The 13,079-nt window shown below is 46.9% G+C and overlaps 1 non-coding gene across 1 annotated transcript; it reads right to left on the reverse strand.

Moving 5' to 3' along the window:
• Window positions 1-7,806: 7,806 nt before the first annotated feature.
• TRNAP-AGG lies at window positions 7,807-7,878 on the reverse strand. Its single transcript has one exon. It is a non-coding gene; the product is annotated as a tRNA-Pro (tRNA).
• Window positions 7,879-13,079: the final 5,201 nt, after the last annotated feature.

Below are 13,079 nucleotides of genomic sequence, written 5' to 3' on the forward strand. Positions count from 1 at the left end.
TTATTATAGGACATTGAAATATTCTGGACTAGTTTTGGTCCTCAATGGGAACCACAGAGACTTCTTTCCACAGAAGAATGATATGACCAGAACTATGAAAACAGTCATCTGAGCAGAATGTTCATTGCAGTAGCTTGGAGATTTCAATGAGGGTACTTCCCCAATAGGACAGGCGAGGGGCAATGTTCGGTGGTGATGAAGAGGCAGTGGGAAATTACGTACAATACGTAAGAAGGAGTCACTGATGACACCAGGAATTTGAGGGTTGGTTATATATTAGGTGGCTGAGAAGCTGTTACAGTAATTCTGGAAATAGACACCAGCATGCTAAACTGAAACCCTGGCAGCTGGGTGTAGACAAGTAGGCGGCTAGATGAAACACCTAGGAATCCTCCCTGCTCTGATGCTCTGCAAACAAACACTGTTACAATATCCTTTACATTTTCACTCCAGGTACCGTATTTAAGGGCATTCAGGTCAGAAGCTTATTTTTCGTGAAGACATGGCGTCTACAGGATATGAAATTCCGCTGGAGTCCCTGGTGGTAGAGGTGACGGGACCTGAGAGCCAGATGAGTGAGGTGGGTCAAAGGGGTGGGGGAGCTGAAGGTGGCTTTTGATTTTTAGAATTCTAACATTTTAGTCCATCTTTTTAGAACATCCTCCTCTCTACTTGGTGTAGACAAGCTTTCATCCACAAAGATTATTCAAGAAAACATGACTGGGTGTGTACCTAGTGGTTGTCACTGAGAATATCTTTTTAATATGAAACAAATGTGTCATGCAATCAAGAATCCATAACTTTGCTCAAGTCGAGATATATTACACCTGTCACCATCTTCCCATCTCAAAGCACCGTGACCCTGTCACGGGAGATTAGATTCATCAGGCAGAAAATGTTCCTTCAGAAAAATCTTTCAGGCTACTGCCTAATTCTCTGTTCTCTTCTGTGGTACCACAGTTTTTGTTGTTGTTGTTGTTTTTTCTCAGTAAGTATTTTGTGACTGTGGAAGAGGACAGAGCTGGCTTACAGCTAAGAGAGCTTCTCATGATAGTTGAAAATTCATTTGGAAAATGTATAGATCAAAATAGTCACCTGAATTTCAACTAACTATTTGACAGAAGATATCATTCTTAACATGCTACCATTTGCTTGTGCTTGATGGTAAAGGGAAGATGCAAAATTTGTTATTTGCAATTATTTAACAAGTACTTATTTGAGTTCTAGTGATACTGTAAGCCGCGAGCCCAAATAGTCTGAACCTCTAGGAGACCGGATTTCCGGTCTTCGGCTCTGTGAAAGAGCTCTGACTTCCGTTCTACTGCCTCGACTCCAGCAGCTCAATCAGTATTCGCTTTGGAAATTTCCCCTAATTAACCATTTTTCCTGTTGTCACTGTTTGCCACCGTATCTTGGAGAGTTGCCTTGCAAACACCGTACACCATGTACGATGCTTCCCTTCTGATCTGGTAACAGCCACGTCTCCTCCCTCAGACCAGACACTCTTACCTCCCTCTTGGATCTGTGTATCTGCCCAGACTTGAATACAACTGTCATCCACATTAAACTGTACTTGTGCTTCTTGACTATTCTCTGAGTCCCAGGTTTGTTCCTTGGGTCTGTCTCCTCTACATAAATGCTCTCCCGTGGAAGCCAGGTTTCACCCGTCCAACCCCAATCTCCAGCTCCATGGTCATATTCTGAGAAATTCTATTGAATGTCCCCTATTAGACTTTCTAATCACCCTTGAGTGGCAATTTGTATTTGTACCTACATATTTCTAATGTAGCACTTTTTGTAGTGTAGTATAATGTGTAGCACATATGCCTCTCCCACTATTAAGACTACGGCGCATTTCAGACCCCAAATCTGGTTTATACAGCTTTATACCCCTACGCCTAGACAGAGCCTTGATCAAAGAAGGTCCTCCATGCATACTTGTTAAATAACGCATATACAACTATATAATGGGGTAAATGAACCATGAGCCATGACAGAGAATAACATTCATGGGTCATGCCCTCAAGAAATTTACCATCACATAATTGTACAAATGAACACATCAATATCTGTGGATGCAAAAAACAATAGGCTATGTTCATGGTGGGGAAAGAGATGCCACAGACAAATTGGATAATTTGAAACAAGATTAAAAGGGGATAATTTACAAAAATGTAGGCAGGGTACAGGAAAACCACAAGGAGTAGTGCTCTACTTGAGAGCTAGTAACTGTGGGAGTCCTGTACCACACCTGGATGGGAAGGGCCCCGAGGAGGGAGTGGTGACCAGAACCCGTAAGGAGGAGGTCGTGTGTGAAGGAACAGGGGACATAGGGGGAGGACTCAGCAGATCAGATGATGTCAACCCTACAGGGAGGGAGGACATTCTAGTGGGATAAACAGACAACTGAACAGTTAAGTACCATCAATCGGATGACAGTTCTGGGAAAGAGGTCTGCGGGGCTATGAGAGGACAAAGCAGGAAGACAACCTTAGTTTGGCATCTCCCAGAGGAAACGCAGATTCCTGGAAAGCAAGTAGGAGTAAGCCAGGTGCACACAGCCACGGTGGCTAATGCTGAAAACCAAAGTCAGCAAGAAAGAACCAGAATGAGGAGGAGGAGAAAGAGAAGAAGGAAAAGGAGGAGGAAGAGGACAGTTATTTTAACTGAAATCCCAACACACAGAGATAACCACTATATTTTTTACTATATTCCCCCAAACACTCTATATGCAAATACAGAACTAATGTGTACGATGCTGTGTAAACAGAGATTCTATTAGTTCTCCCCGACACGACTGTAGATAATGCATCATATTACACATCCTGAAACTCAAGCTGAAATGTCTGTAGGTCCTTGAACAATCCCTGAGGAGCACCGACACCAGGGGCCCATGGCAGGTTTGCATTCAGTGTGACGTGGGGTCCAGTCACTGATTCCCAGCACGGTTAAAACAGACGCACACAAAGCTCTCTCACATACACACACAGACACGCACGCACGTTAGAGCACTCTCAGGGAAGCTGCCTCTCCCTCCGCTGCTTGAGTGGGAGTCACATTTCCCGTGTCTCACCGGGGAACTGCCAGAATCCTGACTGGTCTACGCACCGCTCAGATTTCCAGTGACCTACCTGCTGGTGAACAGTTTCCTAAATATCACAACAAAAGAGAGAGTCTGGGGTACTACTTGCTTTCCTTCTCTTGGAAAGTCCTTGGAGTTTTTGCAAAAGTGGAGCAGGTCTATGAAAGCATGTTAACTATGACACCTTGCCCTGGGTTTGGCACAGGTATGCGTCTCCCAAGTAATCTGAACGTAGGCTGTTCCCTGGCACCACCCCAAAGCCATGGAGGCTAACTATCAAAGCAGGGCTTCTATGGGCACTGGAAAAAACCATGATTTTACAAAAACGCAAAATTTTCTTTCATTAGTGAGACGGTCTTGTTTTACTTGGTTTAGCCTGTGTTTTATTTTTTCCATCCCAGAGGCATCCAGGGAAACTGCTGGAACACCATTTACCCTCCAGGCATAAGGACCAAGTGAGCCGGAAGGAGTGCGGGGACCCCCCACCTACTTTCTGATTCCCAGAGAAGTGTGGTCGCTGGGCTCTTGGGGGAAAACAGACACGAGTTCAAACCCTGGCTCTGCCACTCGCCGTCTGCAAGATGGGGAATAAGTCACGTCACTTCTCTGAAAAGCTTTCCCTCGCCTGTTCTTTGGGACAAGAACATACTACTAACTGGCAGGACTGACGGAGATGACATGAATGACAGTAAAGGAATCCGTTTCCCTTCCCTCCTGTACCCCCTTCCCGCCTTTCCCGCCCTCCCTCATCGTTCTGTCACATGAGATCCGGCACCATCACCACCTACCTCTCTTTCCAGGCTTATTTTTTGACCCTGTTGTGCAAGCATCTGCCAGCTGAGGTTTTCTTGGTTTGTTTTTTTTACAGTAGTGCCCGTGCTGACATTAAGTTTTGGATTGCCTAGGAATCCACTTCAAAGACATCCACCTCGAAAAAACACACAGCCCGCTACACGAGAGAGAGGAAGAGCCAGGCTGCCGCAGCCTGACACCCCCTGTTCAGAGAGCCCCGGGCGACCCAGGCACCTGACCATCCGACTGCTCGTGCTCCCCTTCCTGCACTTTGATTCCCACTCTGAGCTTTCTATTAATTTTGTTTTTTACTGAAGTGGAGTTGCTGTACAATGTTAGTTTCAGGTGTACAGCAAAGTGATTCAGTTGTCCATGTACATACATATATGGATCTTTTCCAGATTGTTTTCCATTATATTTTATTATAAGAAATTGATTGTAGTTCCCTGTGCTATACAGTAGGTCCTTGTTGTTTATCTGTTTTATATATAGTCACATGCATCTGTTAACCCCAGACTCCTAATGTATCCCTCTGCCACCCTTTCCCTCTGAGGTTTTAAATTCTCCAATGAAGAGTAAACCTGCAAAACCCTAGGCACCTCGCCCTTGACCACAATAAGGCAGAACCCAGGGCCATGCGCTCTCAACCCATGACCTCCTGTGTGGCCCCAGGCCAGCCACTGTACCTTCCAGGACCTGCAAGTAAGAAACCTTACTTTAAAAAAATTTTTTTCAAAGTCCCCTGATAGTTGATGCTGACTGCATCTTGCAGTCACAATAACCAGGAGCACTGTTCCAGCCGCATCACTGGCTCCAGTCAGGGAAGTGTCTGTGGAAGCTGCCGCAGGCGGTGCTGGCTCAGGTGAGTGTCCACAGGCATTTCTGAACAACAGCATCACCGTCGATACGCTGAGACCAACACAGAACAGACCCAGAGCTACCTGCTTACGTGATGGGTTCAGACTGCAAAGGATCCAAGTCATCTACTGAGAGCAGCGGTTTCCAATCCTGACTACACCTAGAGTTACCGAGGGAGCTTCTTAAACAAAACCTGTACGCGGGCAAGTCTGCACCATCTAGGTCCAGCCCGAGACATCAACACGATTTCAGAGCTCCTGGGTGATTCTGCTGTGCATCCAGCGTAAGCACCACGCCAGGGGGTGGGGGGCATAGCTCAGTGGTAGAGCGTGTGCTTAGCCTGCACGAGGTCCTGGTTCAATCCCCAGTATCTTCATTTGATTAATTAATTACTTTAATTTAATGAAAAATATTTTTTAAAAAACCCACTGCTTAAGGGTGGCATTTCTGAATGTGTGACCAGAACACACCTACTCCTGGATGGTCTGGAATTCGTGTTCCAGGCAGAGTCTGCGGGGCCACCAGACTGCTAACTCAGATTCTCTGAAGCTGGAGACCTGTATGTGCGTGTCCACCAGCCTCCCCGAGTGATTCTTCTGCCCCATAAAGTCTGAGGACTACAGTCCATGTTCAAACCTCTCATTTTTAATATGTGGAAACTGAGGCCCCCAAGGTGGAAGGAACTGATATGGGGTCTCCTCCCAGGTACCGAGATGGTCCAGCATTCATTTCCAATGAGTTGTATTCAAAGGGGCAGGACATTTGAAAGCTGTATTACCTTTTGTGCAGAAAATTAAGCACAAACTTCTGGAGTCAACTATAAAACCAAATAAAATTTATAATCGAAATAGAGACAAAAGCATGAAACAAATACAATTTAAATAAACAACATTAATGAGGGACATAAAGATTGCTTTGCTAGAATAAAAGAAAAGCCTGCTTGAAATACTGCATGAATGTTTCATTTAGTAAATCCATCCATCTTTCTAGCTGCCATTTTTAAACATCAAACCTGTTTTTATAAGGTCTGTTCTCTCTTGTTATTATGCCACATCTTATGGTCAAAGCCTTACCCTCTCTGCAATTAATTTTACATATTAGATTTTTCCTACAGCCAAATTTCAAAGCACTATTCAACATGTGACCAAATTATCATTTTAACTTCAAATGTGAACCACTACCTTTCACATGTTAAAGTTTAAATAATGGATTATGTCTCTTTCCGTTACGTCTTCTCTCTCCTATACCAGCACCACAGTGGATAAATTATTTCAGGATTTTGGTAAATGTGCCAAATCACAGGCCAGGACCCCCTCCACTGATCTTCTTTTATAAAATCATCTTCTTTTATAAAATCGTTCATGTTTTCAGATTTCCTTTAGAGTCATTTTACCAACTAGAATAATAAACACCACATTAAGATTTAGGTAGATTCGAGATTTGCAGACACTAACTACTATATATAAAATAGACAAACCAGTTTCTACTGTACAGCACAGGGAACTCTATGCAATATCCTGTAGTAACCTATAATGGAGAAGAATATGAAGAGGAATGTATGTGTGTACACGGAAGACTGAAACATGAGGCTGTGCACCAGAAATGGACACAACATTGTAAACTGACTGTACTTCAAAAAAAGAAAAAAAATGAACATCAGGTAAAAAACAAAACAGTAACAAAAGATGTAGGTAGAACACGTGACAGCTGTGCAACAGCTTGGGACAAACTGTAGTTTTCAGAAAACTGAGTGAGGCTCTCCAGGAACGCGGTGCAGCTCTCCAGTTGTTTTTAGACTTTTATTTGTTTCCAAACAGTGTCTTTAAGCTCATTGCTAGGTATTTCACATGTTCGTTGTTGTTCATGTGACAGATGATGATGTAATGACACCACAGAGAAACACTGGGGACATATTCAACATAGACGTTGGTCAATATACCTGATTTCAGTCAAACTGCTTCTTGAGAGTCAACCTACAGCAGGCCCACCTTCATTCATGCAGTTTCTTCGCACACATCTGAAAGTAATTCACATGATCACTTCTAAGAATATTTGAAAATCTGGAACTGTGACTCCAGTTCATAATCAGATCTCCACAGCCAGCCCTGCTCTCCCTAAGCGCCAGCATCTTGGGGACCCAGTGCTGCTGCTTCCTGGTTTGGAAATTTGAGCTATCCACAGTGGGTCTGGGGTCCCCGCCTGCAGCCTCTGGCTCTTCTGCTGAATCCCTAGAACTCTGTTGGTGGCTTTCCCACAGCCACAGCTGTCACTGGTCCCTCTTCAAAGCCTCTCCTCGTGCTCCTTGGCCGGAGACGGGACAGCACTTTGACAAGGATTCAGTGTGACCTGGGTCCCAGTGAAGGGACCACGGCCAGGAAATGAAAGAGGTGGTGATGGTGCCTCCCGTCACTCCTCCCCGGCTAGACGTGCCAGCTGATGCCGCCGGCCCCGGAGTCCCACCGCTGCGCTGGGCACTGCCGTCTCCCCCCAGGGGGCCTGGCTCCTTATCAGGAACAGACTTTCCTACGTGATTAGTCTTCTCTCTTAGTTGTGTGAGAAGCAGACCGTCGATCCTCTGTGCACACGAGTGCGTTGTCCGGGCGTTCTCTTCCACTTCCCAGACGGCGGCGTTCACTCCACCGCTCCATCGGCTGGCACCCCACGTTCCTCCCCAGGGCTCTCCCAGCAGGTCCCAACATGTCTTTGGCTCAATAGAAGGCAAATTTTTGGTGATTAACATGCTGTGCATATAAAATGGTTTTTCAAAAGTTGTACTCCTTCAAATAATGCTTATCTAATCATCTTTTTTTTTTCTAATTTATCTATTCTTGAAGGCTGACCATTAACTGGATGAGGCAACCTTTGGAAAAGGAACTAAGGATTGTTGTCATAGAAATATTCATTCACAACACTGTGGTTGCTTAGCCTTGAGGAGAAATGGGTCATTGCAACTGTAAATTCCCCTCTAAGAGTTGAAAAGACTTTCTGATAATTTGGGGAAAATACTCCTTTGATGCTACCTCAAACAAAATTTCTTTTGAGGTTGAGATAATTAGGCTTATCTGTTTGTTTAATAGAAGTACTGGGAATCGAACCCAGGACCTCGTGCATCCTAAGTATGTGCTCTACCACTGAGCTATACTCTCCCCCCACCTCAAAATTTTGAATTAGGACTACGGAAATGGGATAACTCTCCAAGGAACCCATTTGTTCATGACTCACCCACATCACCACCTTAGAGCAATTAGCACAGTGTGGATCACTGCAGACACCTCACAGAAGGGTAACTAAATCAGCCGCTGAAGCCAGACAAACCTAAATTCTACTCTAAGAAGCTCTGCCGCTTACAAGCAATGCAGCCTTAGGTAGTATACTCGCCAAACCTCGAGGAGCTCGTCCATAAAGGAGGCCACACAGCTGTTCCCAGCTCTCGTACTGTCTTGTGCGGAAGCAGTTTTCACTCCCCGCCGACCTGGAACGTAGCTCGTCCTCTCAGACACCCCTGAGATGGCCCACCTGCCCTGACGCCTCAGCGAGCGCAGCAGACCTCCCCGAAGGTTCCATGTCAAGGAGGGTTCCTATTGCAGCCCCCATGAGTAAACGACTCATGAACATGGGCCAAGATCCCCCAAACCCCCTTCTCAGCCAGGCCTCTGCCCAGGCTGGTTGCTTGTCTTTATTTTTCCCTCCTTAACACCCGTCCCCCTCGTGGATACGGATCCCAGCCCCCCTTTCGTTCCAGGCTCCAGCCTGCACCTGTCTCCAGACCCCTCCACTTTAATGCAGAGCCTCTCCCATCACCGCCTCAGACCATCAGACGCTGTTCAAAGAAGGGGCTCGCGAGTTCAGAGGCCGCTTCCTCGGAAGGCTTCACACCGGGACTCTGCTGAGATTTCACCTCTACCTCAGAAAACTCGTACAAACACTTCTCCTGAATAAACCTAATACCCTCTTCACAAGAACAATTTTGCCCGCCTTGATTCAGTGGGTTAGTAGTAAAACACCCCTGCTGCCTCGTTCATAAGGCGATTCATTATTATGGCTGAATGAAATGTGTCGCACCCATTTGAAGTAGTCCTTAGAAGAAAGAGATAAAAAGGAGGATGAGGATAATTATAAATGCCAAAAAAAAAAGGTTTCTAAATGAATGAGTGAATTCATGAATGTCATGAGGAAATTTCAAGTCGACCAAGGTGCTGTGGACTAAATTGTGCCCACCCTCCCCCCATTCATGGGCTGAAGCCCCAGTTCCCAATGTGATGGTGTTTGGAGGTGGGGGCTTTAGGAAGTAATTGGGCTTAGTTGAGGGTGGGACCCCCAGGGATGGGATTAGTGCCCTAATGAGAAGAGGAAAAGACCCCAAAGCTCACTCTCTCCTCCATGTGAGGGGATCTCCAGAAGGTGACTGTCTGCAAGCCATAACGAGAACTCAACCATGCTGGCATCCTGGTCTGGGACTTTCAGCCTCCAAAAAATTTGTTGTTTAAGCCACCTAGTCTGTGGCATTTTGTTACAGCAGCCCGAGCTGACTAGTTCATGAGGCATGCTGGGCCCAGGGCTCATGCACCTGACGACCACAGAACCCCATCTTACGGCACGACCTCTCCTGCCCTCGACAGTCTCTGTCCACTTGGCCCAGAGAGCCATGGTCCGTCTTCACCACCACCTGCTGTGCTCTGTGAGGCCGGATCCTGCTGAGTTACATTGGCCAGGTCCCTTGCCCTCTCACTCGTTTGGGTTTGGCCATCGGGCAGCACTGGTGGAAAACCAGAGAGCAGGATAAAAGGCTGATGCGGCCACGGTCTGGCAGTGGCTGCCTCCCTCGCCGACACAGCCCTCGCCTGTGGCTCTCCTGCAAATCCCAGCTCTCTCTGGGATCGAATCGCTCTTTGTTCTCCCCTTGCCCTGTCACAGCTAGGAGTAGAAACTGCATCCCAGGGTTGCTTGCCCCAGGGCACCTCAACATCACGAGTCAGCTCCCTTCATGTCTCCCTCACTTCTTCGCAGGGTGTCCAATTGGACCACATAAATGTGGCTCAGTTTCCTAAATACAGCATTGACCCTGACAGGTGCCTTATCCAAAGTGTATTAGAAAAACTTAATGATGACTTGCTCCTGGATTCTAAATTAGGCAACAAGTTTGTTAAAAACAAAACTAAAATGAAGCAAAGCTGCCCTGGAGACACGGATTATAAATAAAAGCTGCTTTAGCCTGAGACCCGCAGGCCTCAGAGGCAGTAAGTGCACGCAAGGGTCATGTGCCCGGTTTTCCCTTCAGCCCCTCAGATCACTCTGAACACGCACACTCCAGTGGGAACAGAATGGCCTATGGTGTCCGACAGACCTTGGCTCAAATCACTGCCTGCTTTCTCATCGACTGATTCGGGGAAAGCACCTAAATCCTCTGTAGTCCCAGCGTTCTCAGCTTTGGAAGGAGCAGGGCACACGCAAGCCCAAATCCCTCATCCAAAAGCTTTGGGCCCTGAAATGTTCCAGAGCTCAGAATATTTTCAACGCTTAGAACTTTAATACAATGCCTGTTGCTAATATTGCAAGATGCCCAGAAAGGGTCCAGGGCAGAACTCTAATAAAACTCATGACTGTTTTTGCAGGGGGACATGCATATTCATAAGACCAAAATAAATAAAAACCATAAATAATGTCATGCCATTTCTAGCCAGGTTTTTTGACCAGATTATTTACAGAACCCTTGGGTTTTTAGCTCCCTTACAGAGTTATTTTGAGATTACATGAATTAACCCATCTCAAGCCAGTAGCACGATGAAGCGGCTGGAACACAGTCAGCACTCAACACACACCGGCTGCCTTCGGCCCCACCGGCTGCCTTCGGCCCCACCGGCACCGTCACAGTGGCCAACAGTGAGCAGCGTCACAGAGCCTTCCCGTGAACCAACCTGACTCCAGACAAGGAGCTCTCTGGTATCCTGTCCAGTTCCCCACAGTGATCAGCGGGGCTCTGAATCTCAGAGAGCAACACTTCCAAGTTTAGATAGCTGGAATGAGTTCAGATCTTCCATCTCAAATTCTGGGCTCTTTTCCTGTATTTATCCATTCACTCGAAGACTGAGGAGCACTTCACATACGTGCATTTAGTTTCCTGGGGAAAGGCACCTTTATATACATCACGTTTTCAAGAATACAGAGGGAGAGGGATGCAGACAGCAGAGAGTTTGTAGGGAGGGGCTACTACTCCAGGGGACCGGCCCCAGTGATGTGCTCTCTCCATGTGGCTTCCACGGTGACGGTCCACAGCTGCTCTGGGGCTCGATAATCGGATTATCCTGGAGGAAGGACATCTCAGTGCTAATTAGCATAAGGAGATCTTCCAGGCTTCCAGGGTCAGGCCTGGAGAATGATAAAAGGCCTGGGTCCCGAATGGTGCCCTTTGAGATGGTTAAATGGGTTTGGGAGGGAGCCTGTCACATCTGGTTGCTGTGATAATTAGATTATGAGACCAGGGGAGCAGAGAAGGCGTCCAGCATAATTTGCAGAGACTCTGCCAGAGCCCGGAGTAGGACACTGGTGGCAGGGTGACCTCCAGAGGGTCACATTCCCCGCCAGCTACGGAGGCAGAGTTAGGGGCACTGACTCAAGGAACAATCGGTGTGTAGGGGACCACTGAGGACATCTGGTCAAATGGCTTCCAAATGTTAGGCACTTGCTGTGTTTATTTGAAAATATAGGCTCCCAGGCCCTGTCCCTGCAAATTGTAGGTCAGTGCCCTTGGGTTTGAACCAAGGGCGAAGGCTGTATTTCACGCTCCTGGGTAAGTTTCGCAGTCACTGGCCTTGTTCAGTGTGGACGTTTTGCAGACGGAAATGAGGAGACAGACTTGAGATGATGGTGACAACAAAACCCACGTGTGCTGCACCTCATTTACCTTCCTCGCAGCCCTGAAAGAGTGGCTGTGCTTGCCCAGTTTGACAGATGAGGATACAGAGGCTCTGAGAGGACCAGAGACTTGTCCGCAGTCACACAGCCAGGAAGTGACGAACATGAGGTGGCATCAGTGCCTCCCAGGGGGTCACTGCAAGTGCCTCTTCCCAGGGCCCACAGGCTCAGCACAGCCTGGCTCCTGCATGATCCCTAACCTCTTCTCTAAACGCTCTTCACCTCATTCCTGACGCTCCAACACGCTGGCCTTTCAAGTCCTCAGCAAAATGTGCAAAGCTCTTCTGATCTCAGGACCTTTGCACATGATATTCTGGCTGCCTGGCCAGCTTTCCCCCAGTTCTTTTCCACACTAATGGCAGAGTAATCTTTGTGTCTGAGTATATGCACACGTGTGAAAATACACATACATGCCTATAAATACACACACACACACACACACACACACCCCAAGGTGATTTAGCTCCTCTCAGTGCTCTAAGGATAACAGCAAAACTCCTTCACAGGACCTGCAAAGCCCTGTGCTGCTGGCTCCACACTCCTCCCCAGCCTCACCTGTTCCAGGCTTTTCCTTACGTTCTGGGCCGTTAAACCCCTGGACTTTTCCATCCTTGCCTCCTCCTCATGCCTCCTGTGGGACTCTGGCACGCCCACGTGCTTTTGCTTTGGTTTTGTTTCCAGTCCTGGAAAGCTATTTCTTCCCCTATTCTTTCTATTGCCACCCAGCTGTGAGCCTCCCTTTCTTGGGGATCTTGCCCTGACCTCCCCAGTACACTGAATACCCCTTCCTGGATTTTCATTGCATTCTGTCAGTCATCATAACCCATTTCATAACTTCACTTTTAAAAACTGATTGTTTCTTTTTTCTGCTAAGATACAATGTTAGGTTTTACTCATTAAGTCCCAGCACATAGCACAGAGCATGGTACACAGTAGGCACTCAGTAAGAACATGGGGGATGGTGACCTTACTGAACCATTTGAGTATGTGCTTAAATATTGCCTCTGCAGAAAGGTCTTCCCCGACTACTTCCTAAAGTAGGCTTCTCTGTTGTTACTAATTCGTCACGTTCACGGCTGTAACGACAAATCGTAATTATTTGCTTATCTTTTGACTTTTCATCTTCCCCATAAGGATGGAAGTCGCATGAGGGCAGGAATGATGTCTGCCTTGCTCACGTCTAGAACAAGGTGCTTGTATTTGGTGCTTAGTGTTCATGTGAGTGAATTGGTAGAAACCAAGGTCTAGATTCTCAGATTCTCAGTCTTCAGATTTCTCCCCTCAACGTGCACCCCTCAGCCTCCTGCGGGTCGTGTGCAGACCTGCTCACTCCGCAATACTGGGAAAGTGATGTCCACTTTCTGAACCCTGGTTTTTCACATAAAGAAAGAAGAGGCGAGGTCACATGAGCGCTAAGCGCAGACATTCATAAATC

The sequence above is a fragment of the Camelus ferus genome, chromosome 25 (genome assembly GCF_009834535.1).
Source record: "Camelus ferus isolate YT-003-E chromosome 25, BCGSAC_Cfer_1.0, whole genome shotgun sequence".
NCBI classification, from domain to species: Eukaryota; Metazoa; Chordata; class Mammalia; order Artiodactyla; family Camelidae; genus Camelus; species Camelus ferus.